The sequence below is a fragment of the Aulostomus chinensis genome, chromosome 20 (assembly GCF_037954235.1).
Source record: "Aulostomus chinensis isolate RoL2024-O1b breed Wild chromosome 20, RoL_Achi_v1.0, whole genome shotgun sequence".
In the NCBI taxonomy this organism is placed as follows: domain Eukaryota; kingdom Metazoa; phylum Chordata; class Actinopteri; order Syngnathiformes; family Aulostomidae; genus Aulostomus; species Aulostomus chinensis.
Genome location: NC_141339.1, coordinates 7100518 through 7110000, shown reverse-complemented (window position 1 = coordinate 7110000; position 9483 = coordinate 7100518).

Sequence of the window (9483 nt, the reverse complement as noted above, 5' to 3'; positions counted from 1 at the left end):
ACAGGCAGAAAAACGCTGGACGTAATTGGGCGCTGTTAAAATGTACTGAAATTTGACGGCAATGTTTACTTTCAATTCTCGATCAAAGTTTGAACTCTAATGCTCACAAAACAGGGTCAGGTGTCTGTTTTAGTGCAAACTTTACCTTTTTATGGTGATTTCAATCTGTTTCGGTACGAATTCGGGACATTTAAATTTTGCGACCACTGCGGAATCAAAGTTGAATAGTATCGCGTAGACTTCCTCTTTACGGCAGTGTTTGTACTCTTTGGAAAGGGGAGAAGCTACTGAATCGATCGACACCTACCATTCCAAGAACTACAAATCCCAGTTTCGTAAAACTTCGAGCATAAAACCTGCGCAAACTCTGCGCTCTCGCCGTCTTTTACGCGCAGCGCCCCACAGACGAAGGCAGACCACTGAACTGCACCCTGCACACTCGGGATCTACTCTGACCCGCTAGCCACTGAAGTGCTTATAAAAAAAAAAAAAACACATTTCAACCATGGAAAAAAAACTTTTAAAACCAAGAGGGACATGGCTGTGTATTGAGCTGAAGAGTGAATTGGTCAAAAATAATGATAATTGATAACTATGAATATAATTATCGATTAATAAATAAATTACTAATTAATATTAAATATTAATTATATGGGGAACCACCCTGATGAGTTCAGGGAAACTATAATACGACCAAACTTGTAACAGTTATCAGTCTTAAACAGAGTTTATCTACTAAACAGTCAATATTCTGTAACATTAACTACCTAGGGACAGCTCTGATGTTGAAGGATGAGATCCGAGCACTGGCTATTGCTTAGACACGTGACCACAAGTTCGTACACAAAAGACACTACGACTTCTCTCATGTAATAAAAATATATTTATTAACACCGTGTATCAATCAATCAGCAACACGTTGGTTAGGCTAGTTAGCTGAGGCTAGCTAGCCGCTAGTTAGCACCGTGGAGGTAGATATTACGGAGTGTTATTAACTAAGCGGAGCGCTTAGCGAGAGAGAGACAGAGAGAGAGAGAGAAAGGAAGGAAAGAACAAAGATGAACCCAAAAATGTGTGTGTTAACACACTTATGCAGTATTAATAACCGGTAACGCCTTCTTGAGAGGTCACGGTTATTAATAACTAACATCGATAAATAACGTATAATTCTATGTAATTTCTGCTAATTACAGGACTTCGTCACATAAACAGAGCATTCATAGACATTATACCACACACTAAGCTATTTCTCTGCCCAGAAAATGCCTAGTTAAGGGAATCCTTACTTGACCCGGTGGAGCGGTAAGGGATTCAGTTTCCGTGTTCCGGAGCGCGGTTCGGCTCGACGTGGAAGGCAGCAGAGCGGCGGCGGGGCAGCCTGCAGGGTCTGCTGGAGTTACTGGTGGGAAGGATGAAGAAGCTGGGATGGGCTTTCCCCTGGGACCAGTTATTGCGGGTTGCGTGGCTCGAAGGTGGCTTCTCTGGATGAGTGAACAAGAGGGAGAGAGTTGTCCTTGTGGAGCCTCTGTCGTCGCTACACAATACTCGAGGTCCGAGGTGGAGAACCGGAGGGTGGGATCTTCTTGAAGACTTGCAAACCACCCAAGGGAAGACAACCACCGAGAGGAGAAGATCACAGAGAGGCGCAAATCACCGAGAGAGAGAGAGTCTCCTTCGCGCTGAAGTTTTGTATGTGGAGGCCGATGATGTCACTTCATTGTGGGATGATACTGGCTCTCAGCCAATAGCATTTGACAGGTTCTTGGATGTGGTCAGTGACCAGAGTTCTCAGAGGGGGGCCAGTGGTCAGTGTGATAACCCCAGTTTACGATCCTTTGTCTGAGAACATGTGGTCACTTGAATTCAGGCTTTGAAAAGGGGTGTTAGGACTCACAGGCCGAAAGCCTTTCTTCAGCTGGACTGATTGTCACATCTCTGAATTAATCTCTTGGTCTGGTTGAGTTGGCACAACAGCTGACATCCTCTTTGAGATACAGCGGGGGTCCGACGTTGACATAGAGGACTCGTCGGACCCCGACAGCAGCAATGACGCTGGCTCTGTGGAGGAGGCTCTGTTTACGAGTTGCGTGGACCCCATTTACGAGTGAGTACCGGTATTTGCATTTATCTATCAGGCTCAGTGTTGTGTAAATTGTATAAATTTTTATTTTCATGGAAAACCAAACCCCCCGGTTTGTCATAAACCTGTAAACACAGTAGTAAACACTAGTAGTAGTAGTAGTAGTAAACACAGTAGTAGTAGCAGTAAACACAGTAGTAAGCTTGGCAATTCAATAGTATTGAGTATTATTTTACCATATTTGTTTATTTTTGGCTAACTTTGTTTTCAGATATTGCATTGTATCTGTAAATACATATGTAAACAAATTATAGTAGAGGTCATGGCTACATATTTACACACCTTTTCCGTCCTTTGTTGAAATGTACAAATGTTATTATTTATTTTTGTTCTACATAGTAATTTTTCACCATTTTCTTAGCCTCCAAGAAGAAGGGAGTGAGGAGTGTCCAGGTCCATCGGGGGTTTTCACGGGGGTACAATTTGGCACACTTTTGTGCCAAATTGTGCCAAACTGAGTTCTCGCCTGGGTGTATCCTTACAAAATCCTTGATCTGGGCTTCACTGTTAGCCCAAATTCTATCACCTTTGGTAAATTTGTGGTCAAGGAGTGGATGAAGCTAATCAATGGTGTCTGGGTGCATGAAATCATTGCTAGCATAGTGTTTTCCTCTGTCAAAAAAATAAAATATTTTGGCGAGAGTAAAAAAATGTAATTTTTCCTCTGTTTTTTTCCAATTTACTCAGGCTTAATGACAGATACAACACTTCTGACACTTGGAACACATTCTCTGAAGTCCCTAGATGTCCAAGGACACCAAGAACATGCATATAACCTTTAGTAAAGTGTAGTAATTACACATTTACGATGGGTATGTCTTTTTAGGCGTTTTTTCCTGAAAATATGCTGTGAATGGAAGAGATTAATATTGAACAACAAATGTTACTCGGATGCACGGTGGTGCAGTGGTTAGCACTGTCGCCTCACAGCAAGAAGGTTCCGGGTTCGAGTCCCGGCTCGGGCACGGGATCTTTCTGTGTGGAGTTTGCATGTTCTCCCCATGTCTGCGCAGGTTCTCTCAGGGTACTCCGGCTTCTTCCTACCATCCAAAAACATGCAATTGGGGACTAGGCTGATTGAATACTCTAAATTGACCGTAGGTATGAATGTGAGTGTGAATGGTTGTTCGTCTCTCTATGTTGGCCCTGCGATGGACTGGCGACCTGTTCAGGGTGTATCCCGCCTCTCGCCCGTTGACGCTGGGATAGGCTCCAGCCCCCCCGCGACCCTTAATGTGTAGGAATAAGCGGAAGACAATGGATGGATGGATGTTGTTACTCCAAATGTTGAAGCACGGGCAACACAGAAGACGTTTGTGGAGGTGGCCTATCCGACCACTGAACCAGTCAAGGTTGGGAACGGGTGAATTTACCACACTGGTTCGCCCACTGAGGAGCCTCGATGAGAAAATGCAGTTTCGCTATTTTCAAATGTCAACGGAGCAATTTGGCGATCTTCGTATACAGCCTTTAGTATTGCACCAGACAACACACAGCATGCCTGTTGATGTCGCCCAGAGATAAGAATTTTATCCTTGGGTGGAAGCCGGCAAGCTCTGGCGGCTAGCTACAAACTGGTGTCGAGCACTGTGTCCAGCATTTTGTCCGAGGTCTGCAAAGCATTGTGGACAGCCCTCTAGCCTGACTTTTTGCCGTGTCCTTCAACCTGCCAGTGGGAAGCCATGGCAGCAGATTACTGGCGGCTGTGGAACTTCCCAAACTATGTTGGAAGGCTCGATGGTAAACACGTGACCATAAAAGCACCGTCACATGCAGGAAGTGACTAATTCAACTATAAAGGGACTCACTCAATTGTGCTGATGGCAACATGCGATGCCAGGTAAGAGAGACACATAATTTGTACTTGTTGTACAGTGACCACACTAAAAAAATGCAATGAATTTATGTTTTTTACAGATACTGTTTCACAATGGTGGACATAGGAGGATATGGAAGAGAGAGCGATAGTGGCATTTTCAATTAGAGCAAGTTTGGGTCAATGCTGCTCAACCATAAACTCTATCTGCCCCCACCAGCTAAACTTCCAGGGACCGCAGTCTGGATCCCTCATGTTGTTGTTGCTGGTGCTGCCTTTCCCCTGCACTGCAACATGATGCGTCCCTTTCCAGGTATTTATCAATAAGTATATAAATATATATGTGTGTATATATATATATATATATATATATATATATATATATATATATATATATATAATATATATATATATATATATAAATATATATATAAATATATATATATATATATATATATATATATATATATATATATGTGTATATGTGTGTATATACACACACACACACACACACATATGTATAATATATAGTTGTTATTGTATAACAATTTATTGTGCTTTCCTATATAGGAATAGACATGAGCATGGACAAGCAAGTTTACAACTACCACCACTCCAGGGCCAGGTGGGTTACACATTCGGGATCAGGGCTGTGTGGTGGAGAATTCTTGGGAGACCAATAGATTTCCGGCCGGAAAAAGCTGTGGATGTTGTCAAAGTCTGTGTGGTCCTACACAACGACCTTACCTACACTGATGAAGTAAGCACCCCAGACAGCAGATACATCTCACTGAATTTTGTGGACATTGATACTTCTGGATCAGTGCAGCCTGGTGAGTGGAGAAAAGTGGTGGCCAATGACTCCAATCTCGTCGAACCTGTGGATCCAGCACAGATATCTAGGGCCCGTTCCACCAGAGCTGCCTTGGCTGTTCGGAATGACCTGATGGCTTTTTTTCAGTCACCTCAATGAACCGTGCCATGGCAAAACGAGATGGTGTGCCGCACTCAATCAGTGATGGCGGAATGATTCACAGTGTGTAAACTGTCTATGTTGTTGAAAATAAACACCAAACAACTCTTTGACACCAAATTGTGCTTTATTCTTCAAATACTTTGTAAAGTGCATCAAGAAGCATAAACATAAAGAAGTCACAACAAACTTAAGTATCATATAAACGGTAAAAGTAAAGTGCACTCACACCACACACAAAAAAAGATTTACATCAGAAAGTCTAGTGCTTTTCTTTGAGCTACTGTTTGCTTTCATGAATCAAGCTGTAAACTTTGAACATGACATCAGGGGCCTCATGTATCAATACTTGTGTGGCTCTCATACTAAAAAACTGCGGTTGCAAGAATCACGAAAGTTGCATATGCACAAAAAAATACGGATGTATCAATATGTGCGTTTTCCTTGATACATCCCAATCAGCATGGAATTGAGCACAGATGTTGGAGCGACCGGGCCTGCCCACATTACGCCTACCTATAAATACGCAAATTCATTTAAATAGAGTCTCCGCTGTCCGCACTCCCAAAACAATGTCAAAGAAAAAGAGGTTCCTGGCGTGCGAGCTGGAGGTGCTGGTTGGGGAGTCGGATGCACAACAGCAGATTTTGTTTGGCAGCCTGTCCAGTGGTGTCAGTATAAACAATAAACGTTGTGAGTGGGATAAGAAGGTGAGAGGGTAAACGGGGAGGGTTCGGAGAGCCGCACCCCGGCGAGATGAAAAACAGTGGTCGGATCTGTTATTGGCTAAAGTTCCCTTCTAATCACCAGTGTCGTTTATCATCATGTTCATGTTCATACATTTTAACCACTTCTAATGACAGAAAGAACGAGTCGCTACGCGTGTTTGAGGTTTTATGACGACGGTAGAAAAGTGTTCGCTCCGTCCTTTACTGAACGATCAAAGTGATAGTTTTCCTCACTAAACCTGCGCGAGCATAACTACGTCATAAGCTTGCACTACTGCTAGCGCCCTGAAAGATTTCCTATCTCTATTTCTAATGCATGTCTGCAATTCTAACGTCCTAAACAATGCAAGATAACGTATGACTAAATTTAACACTGCGCAATCACTAAATGCAACAACTACAATGATCAATTAGCTAAATTTAAATAACAATATGGAAAGTGGCACTAACAGGACCACAAGGTGGAGGTCAAGTGGCGTACAGCTGCCCTCCGGAGGAGTACCAGACAGGTGGGGATCTTTCTGTGTGGAGTTTGCATGTTCTCCCTGTGCCTGCGTGGGTTCTCTCCAGGTATTCCGGCTTCTTCCCACCATCCAAAGACATGCAATTGGGTCTAGGCTAATTGGACACTCGAAATTGACCTGAACTGAGAGTATGAATGGTTGTCTGTCTATATATGTTGGCCCTGCGATGGATTGGTGACCTGTCCAGGTGTACCCTGCCTCTCAACCATAGCCACTGGGATTGGCTCTAGTCCCCCCCCCCCCACCATAAGTATAAATACTCAATGAGCATTTGGAAAAAAAACAAAAACAAAACAAAACACCAGCCATATCAATGAAATTGCACAACTATAATGCAAAATTAAATGTTTTCTTTGTTGCATATACCTAGCCACTGGTGACTCATTCAGCAAACAGCTTTCATGTTGGGGCTTCCACTGTCTCCAAGATAGGAAGTTGTCACTGCTATCTGGGACTGCCTTGTGGAGGAGGTCATGGCTGTGCCCACCACAGAAGAATGGAGATCAATCACAGAGAGGTTAGAGAAGCAGTGCAATTTTCCTCTCTGCTGTGGAGCACCGGATGGCGAACACATTGTTTGGAAAGCCCCTGCTAAATCCGGATCTCGTTCTTCAATACAAGGGGACAATCTCTCTGGTTCTCCTTGCAGTTGTGGATGCCCAGTATTGCTTTCAGGTGATTAATGTTGGGGGCTATGGAAGAACAAGTGATGGTGGGATTCTGGCCAACTCAGCCTTTGGTCAGAAGCTTCAATCTGGCAGCTGCCTGCTGACATGCGACTACTTGGTGCTGACCACCGAGGGCCTAAACTAAACTGTACTTTTTAATCGACTATTTCATTGTACTCATGTGATTGAGCTCAGACAAGTCAGTATCGGCAAATTTTGCCAAAAATCTAGTTTATACCAGTTGGACAGAGTGGTGGCATTTGCGAGCTCTGAACTTTTTGAATCCGAGAAGACACGGGACAGAACAAAGACACGGAATTCAGCTGTGGTAGCTGAAGTTCTAGCACACAAGTTGTTGGACCCACGTTTGAAGCCACCGGTGAAAGACCTGAGTTCAGCCACAAAACGGTAAGTTTGAACCTGGGAACGTTACTGGTTGCATGCCGTTGCAGTCCCGACTGCTAGCGCTAGCTTAGTTTGCGATTAGCAAGGTAGCTAACCAGGTAACTTGTATGTTGCTCCCAGACAGCGAATGCAAGCTGAGCTGAGCCAGACACTAGAACTAGTTAGCTCCGCCATGGACCAGCAATCGTCCCAGTAAGTTGGCGCAGCTGAATTGCTAAGGGAGTCTATATTGTGGGACACAGTGTGAGTACGTGGTGTCTGCCCAGTCATAACTGCGCTTTGGACCGGCGACCGTCTGCTTTTGGTTGAAAAAAAACAAACAAACAAAACACCAGGCGGACTCGAAGCAGACATCCACTGCTCAAAGCACAAGTTTTATGAGCGGACTCCACGTACACTCAGCTGGAAGTCTAAAAACTTTACTGGAGGAGGCAAATTCCTTCCACCTGTCCTGAGTGATTTACTGTAGCGGTTTCTCCACTCGGCAGTGGAGGGACACTGAACAGGGCGGACACGTTGGCTGTGTTTGTACCTATTGAGGCTGTTTGTAGCACGATGTTGTTGTGCGCTGAAGAGCGAATTGGTCAAAAATAATGGTAATTGACAATTATGAATATAATTATCGATTATTAAATAAATTACAAATTAATATTAAATATTAATTATTCGGGGCACCACCCTGATGAGTTCAGGGAAACTATAATACGACCAAACTTGTAACAGTTATCAGTCTTGAACAGAGTTTATCTACTAAACAGTCAATATTCTGTAACATTAACTACCTAGGGACAGCTCTGATGTTGACGGATGAGATCCGAGCACTGGCTATTGCTTAGACACGTGACCACAAGTTCATACACAAAAGACACTACGACTTCTCTCATATAATAAAAATATATTTATGCAAGTCATAATATATGTGTGTGTGTGTGTGTGTGTGTGTGTGTGTGTGTGTGTGTGTGTAAACGTATGAGTGAGGGAGTGAGGAAGGGGAGGGGGGAGTATGGTTGCCTAGCAACCAGTTAGCGTCGCAGCAGGGCTAACAGCTAGGCTAGTTAGCTGAGGCTAGCTAGCCGCTAGTTAGCACCGTGGAGGTAGAACTTGTTGAATGTTAATAACTAAGCGGAGCGCTTAGCGAGAGAGAGAGAGAGAAAGAGATAGAGAGAGAAAGGACAAAAGAAAACCCAAAAATGTGTATGTTAACACACTTGTGCAGTATTAATAACCGGTAACACCTTCTTGAGATGTCACGGTTATTAATAACTAACGTCAATAAATAATGTATAATGCTATGTAATTTCTACTAATTACAGGACCTCCATCACATAAACAGAGCATTCATAGACATTATACAACACACTCAGCTATTTCTCTGCCCAGAAAATGCCTAGTTAAAAGAATCCTTACTTGACCCGGTGGAGCGGTAAGGTATTCGGTTTCCGTGTTCCGGAGCGCGGTTCGGCTCGACTCGGAGGGCAGCAGAGCGGCGGCGGGGCAGCCTGCAGGGTCTGTTGGAGTTACTGGTGGGAAGGATGAAGAAGCTGTTGAGCTTTCTTTCACCAGGGACCAGTTCACGCGGGTTGCGTGGCTTGACGGTGGCTTCTCTGGACGCTGTGACAGGAGGAAGAGAGTTGTCCTTGTCAAGTCTCTGTCGTCGCTGCACTGCACTCGAGGTCCAAGGTGGAGAACCGGAGGGTTGAATCTTCTGAAGACGTTAAAAACCACCCAGGGGAAGAAAACCACCGAGAGAAGAAAATCACCGAGAGAGAGAATCTTCTTTGCGCTGAAGTTTATATGTGGTGGCCGATGATGTCACTTCCTGTGGGATGATACTGGCTCTCAGCCAATAGCATTTTGACAGGTTCTTGGATGTGGTCAGTGACCAGAGTTCTCAGAGGGGGGCCAGTGGTCAGTGTGATAACCCCAGTTTACGATCTTTTGTCTGAGAACATGTGGTCACTTGAATTCAGGCTTTGAAAAGGGGTGTTAGGACTCACAGGCCGAAAGCCTTCTTCAGCTGGACTAATTGTCATATCTCTGAATTAATCTCTTGGTCTGGTTGAGTTGGCACAACAATGTTGTCATGGTAACGTGATCATGCCCTGCTCCTTCTTTCAGGACGTTGATGATGAGGGAGGTTCCTACAATGACGTGCCAGCGGGGACCCTCTGCCATGAACAGGAAAACATCAGTCACACCACAATGCCATCACTGAGGAATCACTACAGC